Here is a 20,874-nt window from a genome sequence, read left to right on the forward strand (position 1 = left end):
TCCATAAACGTTGTAATCACAATGCTCCATACCCTTCTCATCACAATGCTCCATTAGCCCTGTCATAACAATGCTCCATGACCCCTGCCATCACAATGTTCCACAGTCTTGTCATCACAAGGCTACATGACACTTTTCATCACTATGCTCCAAGACCACTGTAATCACAATGCTCGCTGACCTTGTCATCACAAGGCTTCATGACACATGTCATCAGAATATTCCATGGCTTTCTCATCAAAATGTTCTATGCCCTTGTCATCACAATGCTCCAAGACCCCTGTAATCACAGTGCTCCATGCCCCTCTTCATCTCAATGCTCCATGAACCCTGTCATCAAAATGCATCATGCTCATGATCATAATGCTTCAGGCTATTGTCAGCACAATGAAATCAAAATTCTCCATGACCTCTCTCATCACAGTGCTCCATGACCCCTATCATCACAATACTCCATGAACATTTTCAGCCCAATGCTCCATGACACTTGTCATCTCAATCATCCATGACCTTGTCATTGCAATGCTCCATGACCCCTGTATACACAATGCTCCGTGATGCTTGTCATCACAGTGCTCCATGACACATGTCATCACAATGCTCCATGGCTTTGTCAGCAAAATGCTACATGAACTTGTCATTACAATGCTCTATGCCCTTGTCATCACAATACTCCATTACAATTGTCATCACAATCCTCCATGAACCGTGGGATCATATTGCTTCATGCCCTTTTCATCACAATGTTCCATGTTCCTTGAAATCAAAATGATCCATGACATCTGTCACCACAATGCTCCAAACCCTTGTGATCACAAAGTTCCAAAACTCTTGTCATCAAATCGCTCCATGATGCCTATCATCACAATACTCCATGCCCTTTTCATCACAATGCTCCATGCCATTGTCATCAAAATACTCGAAAAGCTTGTCATCAGAATGCTCCATGACCCTTGTCATCACAATTCTCCATGCACTTGTCAGCACAATGCTCTCTGACCCTTGTCATCACAATGCTCCAAGCCAATGTCATCACAATGCTCCATTACCTTTGTCATCAGAATTTTCCATGACACTTGGCATCACAATGCTCCATGCTATTGTCATCACTATGGGCCATTACATATGTCATTACAATGCTCCCTGACACCTCTCTTCACAATACTGCATGACCTGGTCATCACAATGCTCCATGCCCTTGTCATCACAATGCTCCATGCCCTAGTTATCACAATGCTCCATGACCCCTGTCATGACAATGCTCCGTGACTCCAGTTATCACAATTCTTCATGACCTTTGTCATCACAATGATCCATGCCCTCATCATCAACAGTCTCTGTGACATTTTTAACCACAATGCTCCATGAACTTTTCATCACAATTCTCTTTGACCCTTGTCATCACAATGCTCTATGCCTTTCTCAGCACAATGCTCCATGACCCTTGTCATCACAATGCTCCATGTGCTTGTCAGCACAATGCTCCACGACACATGTCATCACAATGCACCATGAGCTTGTCATCACAGTGCTCCAAAGTCTTTTCATCACAATGCTCCATAAAACTTGTCATCACAAAGCTCCCTGCACTTCTCATGAAAATGCTCTCTCACAACTGATATCACAATGTTACATCACTATTCGTCACAATACTCCCTCACCCCTGTCATCACGATTTTCCATGACCTTTGTCATCAAAATGCTCCATGACCCCTGTATTCACAATGCTTCGTGACGCTTGTCATCACAGTGCTCCATGACACCTGTCATCACAATGCTCCATGGCTTTATCAGCAAAATGCTACATGACCTTCTCATTACAATGCTCTATGCGCTTTTCATCACAATACTCCATTACCATTCTCATCACAATCCTCCATGAATCTTGGGATCACATTGCTTCATGCTCTTGTCATCACAATGCTCCATGCTCCTTGAAATCAAAGTGATCCATGACCTCTGTCATCACAATTCTCCAAACACTTGTGATCTCAATGTTCCAAAACACTTGTCATCACAACGCTACATGCTGAATATCAGCACAATACTCCATGCCCTTTTCATCACAATGCTCCATGACCTTTGTCATCACAATTCTCAATACACTTGTCATCACAATGCTCCCTGACACTTGTCGTAAGAATGCTCCTTGAACTCTGTCACGAAAAGGCTCCATGACTTTTTCATCACAATGCCCCATGCCTTTGTCATCACAATGTCCCATTCCGTTTTCATCACTATGCTCAATGCCATTGTCATCAAAATACTCTACAAGCTTGTCATCAGAATGCTCCATGACCCTTGTCATCACAATTCTCCATGCACTTGTCAGCACAATGCTCCCTGACCCCTGTCAACACAATGCTCCATTTCCTTTGTCATCAGAATCCTCCATGACACTTGGCATCACAATGCTCCATGCCATTGTCATCACAATGGGCCATTACATATGTCATCGCAATGCTCCCTGACACCTGTCTTCACAATACTGCATGACCTGCTCATCACAGTGCTCCATGCCCTTGTCATCACAATGCGCCATTCCAACTGTCATCGCAATAATCCATGAAACATTTTAGACCAATGCTCCATGCCCTTGTCATCACAATACTCCATGCCCTTGATATCAAAATGCTCCATGACCACTGTCATCACAATGCTCCGTGACACCTTTCATCACAATGCTTCATGACCTTTGTAATCACAATGGTCCAGGGCCTCATCATCAACAGTCTCTGTGACCTTTTTAACCACAATGCTCCATGAACTTTTCATCACAATGCTCTTTGACCCTTGTCACCACAATGCTCTATGCCTTTCTCAGCACAATGCTCCATGACACTTTTAATCACAATGCTCCATGTGCTTTTCAGCACAATGCTCCACGACACATGTCATCACAATGCACCATGTGCTTGTCATCAGAGTGCTCCACAATCTTGTCATCACAATGCTCCATAAACCTTGTCATAACAATGCTCCATGCACTTCTCATCAAAATGCTCTCTCACCACTGATATCACAATGTTACATCTCTATTCGTCACAATACTCCCTCACCCCTGTCGGCACAATGTTCCATGATTCCTGTCATCATAATGCTTCATGCATTATCATCACAATGTTCGATGACCCCTGACATCACAATGTTCCATAACCACAGTCATCAAAATGATCCATGACCCATTTATCAAAATGTTCCATGACCCCTGACATCACAGTGTTCCATAAGCCCTGTCAACAAAATGTTCCTTGACCCTTTTAATCAAATTGCTCCATGACCCTGTCATCACAATGCTCCCGGCCCTTCTCATCACAATGCACAACACACTTCTCATCAAAATGCTCCATGACCTTTGTCATCACAAAGACCCATGACACTTGGCATCACAAAGCTCCATGTCATTGTCATCATGATGTTCCATGAACACTCTCATCACTTTGCTCCATGCCCTTGTCATCAAAAAGCTCCATGACACATGTCATCAGAATGTTCCATGGCCATCAAAATATTCCATTCCCTTGTCATCACAATGCTCCAAGACCCCTGTAATCACAATGCTCCATGCCCCTTTTCATCTCAATGCTCCATGAATCCTGTCATCACAATGCATCATGCCCATCATCCTAATGCTTCAGGCTATTGTGAGCACAATGAAATCAAAATACTCCATGACCTCTCTCATCACAATGCTCCATGACCCCTATCATCACAATACTCCATGAACATTTTCAGCCCAATGCTCCATGACCTTTGTCATCACAATGCTCCATGACCCCTGTATTCACAATGCTCCGTGACGCTTGTCATCACAGTGCTCCATGACACCTGTCATCACAATATTCAATGGCTTTGTCAGCAAAATGCTACATGACCTTGTTATTACAATGGTCTATGCCCTTGTCATCACAATACTCCATTACCATTGTCATCACAAATCTCCATGAACCATGGGATCTCATAGCTTCATGCCCTTTTCATCACAATGTTCCATGCACCTTGAAATTAAAATGATCCATGACCTCTGTCATCACAATGCTCCAAAGCCTTGTGATCACAACGTTCCATAACTCTTGTCATCAAATCGCTCCATGATTCCTATCATCACAATACTCCATGCACTTTTCATCACAATGCTCCATGATCTTTGTCATCACAATTCTCAATACACTTGTCATAACAATGCTCCCTGACACTTGTCGTCAGAATGCTCCTTGAAACCTGTCATGAAAAGTCTCCATGCCTTTTTCATCACAATGCCCCATGCCTTTGTCATCACAATGTCCCATTCCGTTTTCATCACTATGCTCAATGCCATTGTCATCAAAATACTCTACAAGCTTGTCATCAGAATGCTCCATGACCCTTGTCATCACAATTCTCCATGCACTTGTCAGCACAATGCTCCCTGACCCCTGTCAACACAATGCTCCATTTCCTTTGTCATCAGAATCCTCCATGACACTTGGCATCACAATGCTCCATGCCATTGTCATCACAATGGGCCATTACATATGTCATCGCAATGCTCCCTGACACCTGTCTTCACAATACTGCATGACCTGCTCATCACAGTGCTCCATGCCCTTGTCATCACAATGCGCCATTCCAACTGTCATCGCAATAATCCATGAAACATTTTAGACCAATGCTCCATGCCCTTGTCATCACAATACTCCATGCCCTTGATATCAAAATGCTCCATGACCACTGTCATCACAATGCTCCGTGACACCTTTCATCACAATGCTTCATGACCTTTGTAATCACAATGGTCCAGGGCCTCATCATCAACAGTCTCTGTGACCTTTTTAACCACAATGCTCCATGAACTTTTCATCACAATGCTCTTTGACCCTTGTCACCACAATGCTCTATGCCTTTCTCAGCACAATGCTCCATGACACTTTTAATCACAATGCTCCATGTGCTTTTCAGCACAATGCTCCACGACACATGTCATCACAATGCACCATGTGCTTGTCATCAGAGTGCTCCACAATCTTGTCATCACAATGCTCCATAAACCTTGTCATAACAATGCTCCATGCACTTCTCATCAAAATGCTCTCTCACCACTGATATCACAATGTTACATCTCTATTCGTCACAATACTCCCTCACCCCTGTCGGCACAATGTTCCATGATTCCTGTCATCATAATGCTTCATGCATTATCATCACAATGTTCGATGACCCCTGACATCACAATGTTCCATAACCACAGTCATCAAAATGATCCATGACCCATTTATCAAAATGTTCCATGACCCCTGACATCACAGTGTTCCATAAGCCCTGTCAACAAAATGTTCCTTGACCCTTTTAATCAAATTGCTCCATGACCCTGTCATCACAATGCTCCCGGCCCTTCTCATCACAATGCACAACACACTTCTCATCAAAATGCTCCATGACCTTTGTCATCACAAAGACCCATGACACTTGGCATCACAAAGCTCCATGTCATTGTCATCATGATGTTCCATGAACACTCTCATCACTTTGCTCCATGCCCTTGTCATCAAAAAGCTCCATGACACATGTCATCAGAATGTTCCATGGCCATCAAAATATTCCATTCCCTTGTCATCACAATGCTCCAAGACCCCTGTAATCACAATGCTCCATGCCCCTTTTCATCTCAATGCTCCATGAATCCTGTCATCACAATGCATCATGCCCATCATCCTAATGCTTCAGGCTATTGTGAGCACAATGAAATCAAAATACTCCATGACCTCTCTCATCACAATGCTCCATGACCCCTATCATCACAATACTCCATGAACATTTTCAGCCCAATGCTCCATGAACTTTGTCATCACAATGCTCCATGACCCCTGTATTCACAATGCTCCGTGACGCTTGTCATCACAGTGCTCCATGACACCTGTCATCACAATATTCAATGGCTTTGTCAGCAAAATGCTACATGACCTTGTCATTACAATGGTCTATGCCCTTGTCATCACAATACTCCATTACCATTGTCATCACAATCCTCCATGAACCATGGGATCACATAGCTTCATGCCCTTTTCATCACAATGTTCCATGCACCTTGAAATTAAAATGATCCATGACCTCTGTCATCACAATGCTCCAAACCCTTGTGATCACAACGTTCCATAACTCTTGTCATCAAATCGCTCCATGATTCCTATCATCACAATACTCCATGCACTTTTCATCACAATGCTCCATGATCTTTGTCATTACAATTCTCAATACACTTGTCATAACAATGCTCCCTGACACTTGTCGTCAGAATGCTCCTTGAAACCTGTCATGAAAAGTCTCCATGCCTTTTTCATCACAATGCCCCATGCCATTTTCATCACAGTGCTCCATGCCATTGTCATCAAAGTACTCCACAAGCTTGTCATCAGAATGCTCCATGACACTTCTCATCACAATTCTCCATGCACTTGTCAGCACAAAGCTCCCTGACCCTTGTCATTACAATGCCCCAAGCCACTGTCATCAAAATGCTCCATTACCTTTGTCATCAGAATCCTCCATGACACTTGATATCACAATGCTCCATGCAATTGTCATCACAATGGGCAATTACATATGTCATCACAATTCTCCCTGACACCTGGCTTCACAATACTGCATGACCTTGTCATCACAATGCTCCATGACCCCTGCCATCACAATGTTCCACGGTCTTGTCATCACAAGACTCCATGACACTTGTAATCACCATGCTCCAAGACCCCAGTATTCACAATGCTTCATGCACTTGTCATCACATAGCTCCATGACACATGTCATCAGAATGTTCCATGGCCTTCTCATCAAAATGCTCCATGTCCTTGTCATCACCGTGCTCCAACACCCCTGTAATGAAAATGCTCCATGCACCTTTGCATCAGTATGCTCCATGAGATTGTTCATCACAAGGCTACATGGGTTTCTCATCACAATGCTCCAGGATTTTGTCATCACAATGCTTCACGACCTTGTCATGAAAATTCTCAATGGCCCTTGTCATCATAATGCTCCAAGCCCTAGTCATCACAATGCTCCATTACATTTGGCATCACCGTGCTTCCTGACATTGTCATCACAATGGACCATGACATATGTCATCACAATGCTCCCTGACAACTGTCTTCACAATACTCCATGACCTTTTCATCACAATGATCCATGCCCTTGTCATCACAATGCACCAAGGCAACTGTCATCACAATAATCTATGAAACTTGACATAACAATGTTCCATACCCGGACATCACAATGCTCCATGCCCTTGTCATCACAATGCTCCATGACCCCTGTCATCACAATTCTCCATGATTCCAGGCATCACAATGGTTCATAAGAGTTGTCATCACAATGGTCCATTCCCGCGTCATGACAAGGCTCTGTGACCTTTGTAACCACAATGCTCCATGAAATTTCCATCACAATGCTCCGTGACTCTTGTCATCACAATGCTCCATGCCTTTCTCAGAAAAATGCTCCATAAACGTTGTAATCACAATGCTCCATACCCTTCTCATCACAATGCTCCATTAGCCCTGTCATAACAATGCTCCATGACCCCTGCCATCACAATGTTCCACAGTCTTGTCATCACAAGGCTACATGACACTTTTCATCACTATGCTCCAAGACCACTGTAATCACAATGCTCGCTGACCTTGTCATCACAAGGCTTCATGACACATGTCATCAGAATATTCCATGGCTTTCTCATCAAAATGTTCTATGCCCTTGTCATCACAATGCTCCAAGACCCCTGTAATCACAGTGCTCCATGCCCCTCTTCATCTCAATGCTCCATGAACCCTGTCATCAAAATGCATCATGCTCATGATCATAATGCTTCAGGCTATTGTCAGCACAATGAAATCAAAATTCTCCATGACCTCTCTCATCACAGTGCTCCATGACCCCTATCATCACAATACTCCATGAACATTTTCAGCCCAATGCTCCATGACACTTGTCATCTCAATCATCCATGACCTTGTCATTGCAATGCTCCATGACCCCTGTATACACAATGCTCCGTGATGCTTGTCATCACAGTGCTCCATGACACATGTCATCACAATGCTCCATGGCTTTGTCAGCAAAATGCTACATGAACTTGTCATTACAATGCTCTATGCCCTTGTCATCACAATACTCCATTACAATTGTCATCACAATCCTCCATGAACCGTGGGATCATATTGCTTCATGCCCTTTTCATCACAATGTTCCATGTTCCTTGAAATCAAAATGATCCATGACATCTGTCACCACAATGCTCCAAACCCTTGTGATCACAAAGTTCCAAAACTCTTGTCATCAAATCGCTCCATGATGCCTATCATCACAATACTCCATGCCCTTTTCATCACAATGCTCCATGCCATTGTCATCAAAATACTCGAAAAGCTTGTCATCAGAATGCTCCATGACCCTTGTCATCACAATTCTCCATGCACTTGTCAGCACAATGCTCTCTGACCCTTGTCATCACAATGCTCCAAGCCAATGTCATCACAATGCTCCATTACCTTTGTCATCAGAATTTTCCATGACACTTGGCATCACAATGCTCCATGCTATTGTCATCACTATGGGCCATTACATATGTCATTACAATGCTCCCTGACACCTCTCTTCACAATACTGCATGACCTGGTCATCACAATGCTCCATGCCCTTGTCATCACAATGCTCCATGCCCTAGTTATCACAATGCTCCATGACCCCTGTCATGACAATGCTCCGTGACTCCAGTTATCACAATTCTTCATGACCTTTGTCATCACAATGATCCATGCCCTCATCATCAACAGTCTCTGTGACATTTTTAACCACAATGCTCCATGAACTTTTCATCACAATTCTCTTTGACCCTTGTCATCACAATGCTCTATGCCTTTCTCAGCACAATGCTCCATGACCCTTGTCATCACAATGCTCCATGTGCTTGTCAGCACAATGCTCCACGACACATGTCATCACAATGCACCATGAGCTTGTCATCACAGTGCTCCAAAGTCTTTTCATCACAATGCTCCATAAAACTTGTCATCACAAAGCTCCCTGCACTTCTCATGAAAATGCTCTCTCACAACTGATATCACAATGTTACATCACTATTCGTCACAATACTCCCTCACCCCTGTCATCACGATTTTCCATGACCTTTGTCATCAAAATGCTCCATGACCCCTGTATTCACAATGCTTCGTGACGCTTGTCATCACAGTGCTCCATGACACCTGTCATCACAATGCTCCATGGCTTTATCAGCAAAATGCTACATGACCTTCTCATTACAATGCTCTATGCGCTTTTCATCACAATACTCCATTACCATTCTCATCACAATCCTCCATGAATCTTGGGATCACATTGCTTCATGCTCTTGTCATCACAATGCTCCATGCTCCTTGAAATCAAAGTGATCCATGACCTCTGTCATCACAATTCTCCAAACACTTGTGATCTCAATGTTCCAAAACACTTGTCATCACAACGCTACATGCTGAATATCAGCACAATACTCCATGCCCTTTTCATCACAATGCTCCATGACCTTTGTCATCACAATTCTCAATACACTTGTCATCACAATGCTCCCTGACACTTGTCGTAAGAATGCTCCTTGAACTCTGTCACGAAAAGGCTCCATGACTTTTTCATCACAATGCCCCATGCCTTTGTCATCACAATGTCCCATTCCGTTTTCATCACTATGCTCAATGCCATTGTCATCAAAATACTCTACAAGCTTGTCATCAGAATGCTCCATGACCCTTGTCATCACAATTCTCCATGCACTTGTCAGCACAATGCTCCCTGACCCCTGTCAACACAATGCTCCATTTCCTTTGTCATCAGAATCCTCCATGACACTTGGCATCACAATGCTCCATGCCATTGTCATCACAATGGGCCATTACATATGTCATCGCAATGCTCCCTGACACCTGTCTTCACAATACTGCATGACCTGCTCATCACAGTGCTCCATGCCCTTGTCATCACAATGCGCCATTCCAACTGTCATCGCAATAATCCATGAAACATTTTAGACCAATGCTCCATGCCCTTGTCATCACAATACTCCATGCCCTTGATATCAAAATGCTCCATGACCACTGTCATCACAATGCTCCGTGACACCTTTCATCACAATGCTTCATGACCTTTGTAATCACAATGGTCCAGGGCCTCATCATCAACAGTCTCTGTGACCTTTTTAACCACAATGCTCCATGAACTTTTCATCACAATGCTCTTTGACCCTTGTCACCACAATGCTCTATGCCTTTCTCAGCACAATGCTCCATGACACTTTTAATCACAATGCTCCATGTGCTTTTCAGCACAATGCTCCACGACACATGTCATCACAATGCACCATGTGCTTGTCATCAGAGTGCTCCACAATCTTGTCATCACAATGCTCCATAAACCTTGTCATAACAATGCTCCATGCACTTCTCATCAAAATGCTCTCTCACCACTGATATCACAATGTTACATCTCTATTCGTCACAATACTCCCTCACCCCTGTCGGCACAATGTTCCATGATTCCTGTCATCATAATGCTTCATGCATTATCATCACAATGTTCGATGACCCCTGACATCACAATGTTCCATAACCACAGTCATCAAAATGATCCATGACCCATTTATCAAAATGTTCCATGACCCCTGACATCACAGTGTTCCATAAGCCCTGTCAACAAAATGTTCCTTGACCCTTTTAATCAAATTGCTCCATGACCATGTCATCACAATGCTCCCGGCCCTTCTCATCACAATGCACAACACACTTCTCATCAAAATGCTCCATGACCTTTGTCATCACAAAGACCCATGACACTTGGCATCACAAAGCTCCATGTCATTGTCATCATGATGTTCCATGAACACTCTCATCACTTTGCTCCATGCCCTTGTCATCAAAAAGCTCCATGACACATGTCATCAGAATGTTCCATGGCCATCAAAATATTCCATTCCCTTGTCATCACAATGCTCCAAGACCCCTGTAATCACAATGCTCCATGCCCCTTTTCATCTCAATGCTCCATGAATCCTGTCATCACAATGCATCATGCCCATCATCCTAATGCTTCAGGCTATTGTGAGCACAATGAAATCAAAATACTCCATGACCTCTCTCATCACAATGCTCCATGACCCCTATCATCACAATACTCCATGAACATTTTCAGCCCAATGCTCCATGACCTTTGTCATCACAATGCTCCATGACCCCTGTATTCACAATGCTCCGTGACGCTTGTCATCACAGTGCTCCATGACACCTGTCATCACAATATTCAATGGCTTTGTCAGCAAAATGCTACATGACCTTGTTATTACAATGGTCTATGCCCTTGTCATCACAATACTCCATTACCATTGTCATCACAAATCTCCATGAACCATGGGATCTCATAGCTTCATGCCCTTTTCATCACAATGTTCCATGCACCTTGAAATTAAAATGATCCATGACCTCTGTCATCACAATGCTCCAAAGCCTTGTGATCACAACGTTCCATAACTCTTGTCATCAAATCGCTCCATGATTCCTATCATCACAATACTCCATGCACTTTTCATCACAATGCTCCATGATCTTTGTCATCACAATTCTCAATACACTTGTCATAACAATGCTCCCTGACACTTGTCGTCAGAATGCTCCTTGAAACCTGTCATGAAAAGTCTCCATGCCTTTTTCATCACAATGCCCCATGCCTTTGTCATCACAATGTCCCATTCCGTTTTCATCACTATGCTCAATGCCATTGTCATCAAAATACTCTACAAGCTTGTCATCAGAATGCTCCATGACCCTTGTCATCACAATTCTCCATGCACTTGTCAGCACAATGCTCCCTGACCCCTGTCAACACAATGCTCCATTTCCTTTGTCATCAGAATCCTCCATGACACTTGGCATCACAATGCTCCATGCCATTGTCATCACAATGGGCCATTACATATGTCATCGCAATGCTCCCTGACACCTGTCTTCACAATACTGCATGACCTGCTCATCACAGTGCTCCATGCCCTTGTCATCACAATGCGCCATTCCAACTGTCATCGCAATAATCCATGAAACATTTTAGACCAATGCTCCATGCCCTTGTCATCACAATACTCCATGCCCTTGATATCAAAATGCTCCATGACCACTGTCATCACAATGCTCCGTGACACCTTTCATCACAATGCTTCATGACCTTTGTAATCACAATGGTCCAGGGCCTCATCATCAACAGTCTCTGTGACCTTTTTAACCACAATGCTCCATGAACTTTTCATCACAATGCTCTTTGACCCTTGTCACCACAATGCTCTATGCCTTTCTCAGCACAATGCTCCATGACACTTTTAATCACAATGCTCCATGTGCTTGTCAGCACAATGCTCCACGACACATGTCATCACAATGCACCATGTGCTTGTCATCAGAGTGCTCCACAATCTTGTCATCACAATGCTCCATAAACCTTGTCATAACAATGCTCCATGCACTTCTCATCAAAATGCTCTCTCACCACTGATATCACAATGTTACATCTCTATTCGTCACAATACTCCCTCACCCCTGTCGGCACAATGTTCCATGATTCCTGTCATCATAATGCTTCATGCATTATCATCACAATGTTCGATGACCCCTGACATCACAATGTTCCATAACCACAGTCATCAAAATGATCCATGACCCATTTATCAAATGTTCCATGACCCCTGACATCACAGTGTTCCATAAGCCCTGTCAACAAAATGTTCCTTGACCCTTTTAATCAAATTGCTCCATGACCCTGTCATCACAATGCTCCCGGCCCTTCTCATCACAATGCACAACACACTTCTCATCAAAATGCTCCATGACCTTTGTCATCACAAAGACCCATGACACTTGGCATCACAAAGCTCCATGTCATTGTCATCATGATGTTCCATGAACACTCTCATCACTTTGCTCCATGCCCTTGTCATCAAAAAGCTCCATGACACATGTCATCAGAATGTTCCATGGCCATCAAAATATTCCATTCCCTTGTCATCACAATGCTCCAAGACCCCTGTAATCACAATGCTCCATGCCCCTTTTCATCTCAATGCTCCATGAATCCTGTCATCACAATGCATCATGCCCATCATCCTAATGCTTCAGGCTATTGTGAGCACAATGAAATCAAAATACTCCATGACCTCTCTCATCACAATGCTCCATGACCCCTATCATCACAATACTCCATGAACATTTTCAGCCCAATGCTCCATGACCTTTGTCATCACAATGCTCCATGACCCCTGTATTCACAATGCTCCGTGACGCTTGTCATCACAGTGCTCCATGACACCTGTCATCACAATATTCAATGGCTTTGTCAGCAAAATGCTACATGACCTTGTTATTACAATGGTCTATGCCCTTGTCATCACAATACTCCATTACCATTGTCATCACAAATCTCCATGAACCATGGGATCTCATAGCTTCATGCCCTTTTCATCACAATGTTCCATGCACCTTGAAATTAAAATGATCCATGACCTCTGTCATCACAATGCTCCAAAGCCTTGTGATCACAACGTTCCATAACTCTTGTCATCAAATCGCTCCATGATTCCTATCATCACAATACTCCATGCACTTTTCATCACAATGCTCCATGATCTTTGTCATCACAATTCTCAATACACTTGTCATAACAATGCTCCCTGACACTTGTCCTCTGAATGCTCCTTGAACCCTGTTATGAAAAGTCTCCATGCGTTTTTCATCACAATGTCCCATGCCATTTTCATCACAGTGCTCCATGCCATTGTCATCAAAGTACTCCACAAGCTTGTCATCAGAATGCTCCATGACACTTCTCATCACAATTCTCCATGCACTTGTCAGCACAAAGCTCCCTGACCCTTGTCATTACAATGCCCCAAGCCACTGTCATCAAAATGCTCCATTACCTTTGTCGTCAGAATCCTCCATGACACTTGATATCACAATGCTCCATGCAATTGTCATCACAATGGGCAATTACATATGTCATCACAATTCTCCCTGACACCTGGCTTCACAATACTGCATGACCTTGTCATCACAATGCTCCATGACCCCTGCCATCACAATGTTCCACGGTCTTGTCATCACAAGACTCCATGACACTTGTAATCACCATGCTCCAAGACCCCAGTATTCACAATGCTTCATGCACTTGTCATCACATAGCTCCATGACACATGTCATCAGAATGTTCCATGGCCTTCTCATCAAAATTCTCCATTCCCTTGTCATCACCGTGCTCCAACACCCCTATAATGAAAATGCTCCATGCCCCTTTTCATCAGTATGCTCCATGAGATTGTTCATCACAAGGCTACATGGGTTTCTCATCACAATGCTCCAGGATTTTGTCATCACAATGCTTCACGACCTTGTCATGAAAATTCTCAATGGCCCTTGTCATCATAATTCTCCAAGCCCTAGTCATCACAATGCTCCATTATATTTGTCATCACAATCCTCCATTACATTTGGCATTGCCGTGCTTCCTGACATTGTCATCACAATGGACCATGACATATGTCATCACAAAGCTCCCTGACACCTCTCTTCACAATACTCCATGACCTTTTCATCACAATGATCCATGCCCTTGTCATCACAATGCACCAAGACAACTGTCATCACAATAATCTATGAAACTTGACATACCAATGTTCCATGCCCTAACATCACAATGCTCCATGCCCTTGTCATCACAATGCTCCATGACCCCTGTCATCACAATTCTCCATGATTCCAGGCATCACAATGGTTCATAAGAGTTGTCATCACAATGGTCCATGCCCGCGTCATGACAAGGCTCTGTGACCTTTGTAACCACAATGCTCCATGAAATTTCCATCACAATGCTCCGTGACTCTTGTCATCACAATGCTCCATGCCTTTGTCAGAAAAATGCTCCATAAACGTTGTAATCACAATGCTCCATACCCTTCTCATCACAATGCTCCATTAGCCCTGTCATAACAATGCTCCATGACCCCTGCCATCACAATGTTCCACAGTCTTGTCATCACAAGGCTCCATGACACTTTTCATCACTATGCTCCAAGACCACTGTAATCACAATGCTCGTTGACCTTGTCATCACAAGGCTCCATGACACATGTCATAAGAATATTCCATGGATTTCTCATCAAAATGTTCCATGCCCTTGTCATCACAATGCTCCAAGACCCCTGTAATCACAGTGCTCCATGCCCCTCTTCATCTCAATGCTCCATGAACCCTGTCATCAAAATGCATCATGCTCATGATCATAATGCTTCAGGCTATTGTCAGCACAATGAAATCAAAATTCTCCATGACCTCTCTCATCACAATGATCCATGACCCTTATCATCACAATACTCCATGAACATTTTCAGCCCAATGCTCCATGACACTTGTCATCTCAATCATCCATGACCTTGTCATCGCAATGCTCCATGACCCCTGTATATACAATGCTCCGTGATGCTTGTCATCACAGTGCTCCATGACACATGTCATCACAATGCTCCATGGCTTTGTCAGCAAAATGCTACATGAACTTGTCATTACAATGCTCTATGCCCTTGTCATCACAATACTCCATTACAATTGTCATCACAATCCTCCATGAACCGTGGGATCACATTGCTTCATGCCCTTTTCATCACAATGTTCCATGCTCTTTGAAATCAAAATGATCCATGACATCTGTCACCACAATGCTCCAAACCCTTGTGATCACAAAGTTCCAGAACTCTTGTCATGAAATCGCTCCATGATGCCTATCATCACAATGCCGCATGCCATTTCATCACAATGCTCCATGCAATTGTCATCAAAATACTCCAAAAGCTTTCCATCAGAATGCTCCATGACACTTGTCATCACAATTCTCCATGCACTTGTCAGCACAATGCTCTCTGACCCTTGTCATCACAATGCTCCAAGCCATTGTCATCACAATGCTCCATTACCTTTGTCATCAGAATTTTCCATGACACTTGGTATCACAATGCTCCATGCCATTGTCATCACAATGGGCCATTACATATGTCATTACAATGCTCCCTGACACCTCTCTTCACAATACTGCATGACCTGGTCATCACAATGCTCCATGCCCTTGTCATCACAATGCTCCATGCCCTTGTTATCACAATGGTCCATGCCCTCATCATCAACAGTCTCTGTGACATTTTTAACCACAATGCTCCATGAACTTTTCATCACAATTCTCTTTAACCTTTGTCATCACAATGCTCTATGCCTTTCTCAGCACAATGCTGTATGACCCTTGTCATCACAATGCTCCATGTGATTGTCAGCAGTATGCTCCACGACACATGTCATCACAATGCACCATGAGCTTGTCATCACAGTGCTCCAAAGTCTTTTCATCACAATGCTCCATAAAACTTGTCATCACTAAGCTCCCTGCACTTCTCATGAAAATGCTCTCTCACAACTGATATCACAATGTTACATCACTATTCGTCACAATACTCCCTCACCCCTGTCATCACAAGGTTCCATGACTCCTGTCATCACAATGCTACATGCATTATCATCACAATATTCGATGACCACTGACATCACAATGTTCCCCAACCCCTGTCATCAAAATGTTCCATGAGCTTTTTCATCAAATTGCTCCAAGAACCTGTCATCAAAATGCTTCCTTCCCTTCTCATCACAGTGCACAATGCCCTTGCCATCAAAATGCTCCATGACCATTGCCATCACAAAGATCAATGACACTTGGCATCAGAAAGCTCCATGCCATTGTCATCACAAAGCTCCATGACACATGTCATCAGAATGCTCCATGGCCTTCTCATCACATTCATCCATGCCCTTGCCATCACAATGCTCCATTACCCCTGTCATAACAATGCTCCATGACCACAGCCATCACGATGTTCCATGACCTTTGTCATCAAAATGCTCCATGACCCCTGTATTCACAATGCTCCGTGACGCTTGTCATCACAGTGCTCCATGACACCTGTCATCACAATATTCAATGGCTTTGTCAGCAGAATGCTACATGACCTTGTCATTACAATGGTCTATGCCCTTGTCATCACAATACTCCATTACCCTTGTCATCACAATCCTCCATGAAGCATGGGATCACATAGCTTCATGCCCTTTTCATCACAATGTTCCATGCACCTTGAAATTAAAATGATCCATGACCTCTGTCATCACAATGCTCCAAACCCTTGTGATCACAACGTTCCATAACTCTTGTCATCAAATCGCTCCATGATTCCTATCATCACAATACTCCATGCACTTTTCATCACAATGCTCCATGATCTTTGTCATCACAATTCTCAATACACTTGTTATCACAATGCTCCCTGACACTTGTCGTCAGAATGCTCCTTGAACCCTGTCATGAAAAGTCTCCATGCGTTTTTCATCACAAAGCCCCATGCCATTTTCATCACAGTGCTCCATGCCATTGTCATCATAGTACTCCACAAGCTTGTCATCAGAATGCTCCATGACCCTTGTCATCACAATTCTCCATGCACTTGTCAGCACAAAGCTCCCTGACTCTTGTCTTTACAATGCCCCAAGCCATTGTCATCAAAATGCTCCATTACCTTTGTCATCAGAATCCTCCATGACACTTGATATCACAATGCTCCATGCAATTGTCATCACAATGGGCAATTACATATGTCATCACAATTCTCCCTGACACCTGTCTTCACAATACTGCATGACCTTGTCATCACAATGCTCCATGACCCCTGCCATCAAAATGCTCCGTCGCTCCTGTAATCACAATGCTTCATGACCTTTGTCATCACAATGGTCCATGCCCTCATCATCAACAGTCTCTGTGACATTTTTAACCACAAAGCTCCATGAAATTTTCATCACAATTCTCTTTGACCCTTGTCATCACAATGCTCTATGGCTTTCTCAGCACAATTCTCCATGACCCTTGTCATCACAATGCTCCATGTGCTTGTCAGCACAATGCTCCACGACACATGTCATCACAATGCACCATGAGCTTGTCATCACAGTGCTCCAAAGTCTTTTCATCACAATGCTCCATAAAACTTGTCATCACAAAGCTCCCTGCACTTCTCATGAAAATGCTCTCTCACAACTGATATCACAATGTTACATCACTATTCGTCACAATACTCCCTCACCCCTGTCATCACAATGTTCCATGACTCCTGTCATCACAATGCTACATGCATTATCATCACAATATTCGATGACCATTGACATCACAATGTTCCCAAACCCCTGTCATCAAAATGTTCCATAAGCTTTTTCATCAAATTGCTCCATGACCCTGTCATCAAAATGCTTCCTTCCCTTCTCAACACAGTGCACAACGCCCTTGCCATCAAAATGCTCCATGACCATTGCCATCACAAAGATCAATGACACTTGGCATCAGAAAGCTCCATGCCATTATCATCACAAAGCTCCATGACACATGTCATCAGAATGCTCCATGGCCTTCTCATCACATTGATCCATGCCCTTGCCCTCACAATGCTCCATTACCCCTGTCATAACAATGCTGCATGACCACAGCCATCACGATGTTCCATGACCTTTGTCATCAAAATGCTCCATGACCCCTGTATTCACAATGCTCCGTGACGCTTGTCATCACAGTGCTCCATGACACCTGTCATCACAATGCTCCATGGCTTTGTCAGCAAAATGCTACATGACCTTGTCATTACAATGGTCTATGCCCTTTTCATCACAATACTCCATTACCATTCTCATCACAATCCTCCATGAATCTTGGGATCACATTGCTTCATGCTCTTGTCATCAGAATGCTCCATGCTCCTTGAAATCAAAGTGATCCATGACCTCTGTCATCACAATTCTCCAAACACTTGTGATCACAATGTTCCAAAACACTTGTCATCACAATGCTACATGCTGAATGTGAGAACAATACTCCATGCCCTTTTCATCACAATGCTCCATGACCTTTGTCATCACAATTCTCAATACACTTGTCATCACAATGCTCCCTGACACTTGTCGTCAGAATGCTCCTTGAACCCTGTCACGAAAAGGCTCCATGCCTTTTTCATCACAATGTCCCATGCCTTTTTCATCACAATGTCCCATTCCGTTTTCATCACTATGCTCAATGCCATTGTCATCAAAATACTCTACAAGCTTGTCATCAGAATGCTCCATGACCCTTGTCATCACAATTCTCCATGCACTTGCCAGCACAATGCTCCCTGACCCCTGTCAACACAATGCTCCATTTCCTTTGTCATCAGAATCCTCCATGACACTTGGCATCACAATGCTCCATGCCATTGTCATCACAATGGGCCATTACATATGTCATCACAATGCTCCCTGACACCTGTCTTCACAATACTGCATGACCTGGTCATCACAATGCTCCATGCCCTTGTCATCACAATGCGCCATTCCAACTGTCATCACAATAATCCATGAAACATTTTAGACCAATGCTCCATTCCCTTGTCATCACAATACTCCATGCCCTTGTTATCAAAATGCTCCATGACCACTGTCATCACAATGCTCTGTGACTCCAGTCATCACAATGCTTTATGACCTTTGTAATCACAATGGTCCATGGCCTCATCATCAACAGTCTCTGTGACCTTTTTAACCACAATGCTCCATGAACTTTTCATCACAATGCTCTTTGACCCTTGTCACCACAGTGCTCTATGCCTTTCTCAGCACAATGCTCCATGACACTTTTCATCACAATGCTCCATGTGCTTGTCAGCACAATGCTCCACGACACATGTCATCACAATGCACCATGTGCTTGTCATCAGAGTGCTCCACAATCTTGTCATCACAATGCTCCATAAACCTTGTCATAACAATGCTCCATGCACTTCTCATCAAAATGCTCTCTCACCACTGATATCACAATGTTACATCTCTATTCGTCACAATACTCCCTCACCCCTGTCGGCACAATGTTCCATGATTCCTGTCATCATAATGTTTCATGCATTATCATCACAATCTTCGATGACCCCTGACATCACAATGTTCCATAACCACAGTCATCAAAATGCTCCATGACCCTTTTTATCAAAATGTTCCATGACCCCTACATCACAGTGTTCCATAAGCCCTGTCAACAAAATGTTCTTTGACCCTTTTAATCAAATTGCTCCATGACCATGTCATCACAATGCTCCCGGCCCTTCTCATCACAATGCACAACACACTTCTCATCAAAATGCTCCATGATCTTTGTCATCACAAAGATCCATGACACTTGGCATCACAATGCTCCATGTCATTGTCATCACGATGTTCCATGAACACTCTCATCACTTTGCTCCATGCCCTTGTCATCACAAAGCTCCATGACACATGTCATCAGAATGTTCCATGGCTTTCTCATCAAAATATCCCATCCCCTTGTCATCACAATGCTCCAAGACCCCTGTAATCACAATGCTCCATGCCCCTTTTCATCTCAATGCTCCATGAATCCTGTCATCACAATGCATCATGCCCATCATCCTAATGCTTCAGGCTGTTGTGAGCAGAATGAAATCAAAATACTCCATGACCTCTATCATCACAATGCTCCATGACCCCTATCATCACAATACTCCATGAACATTTTCAGCCCAATGCTCCATGACCTTTGTCATCACAATGCTCCATGACCCCTGTATTCACAATGCTCCGTGACGCTTGTCATCTCAGTGCTCCATGACACCTGTCATCACAATATTCAATGCTTTGTCAGCAAAATGCTACATGACCTTGTCATTACAATGGTCTATGCCTTGTCATCACA

The sequence above is a fragment of the Mesoplodon bidens genome, assembly GCF_964165515.1.
Source record: "Mesoplodon bidens genome assembly, contig: HAP1_SCAFFOLD_35, whole genome shotgun sequence".
NCBI classification, from domain to species: Eukaryota; Metazoa; Chordata; class Mammalia; order Artiodactyla; family Ziphiidae; genus Mesoplodon; species Mesoplodon bidens.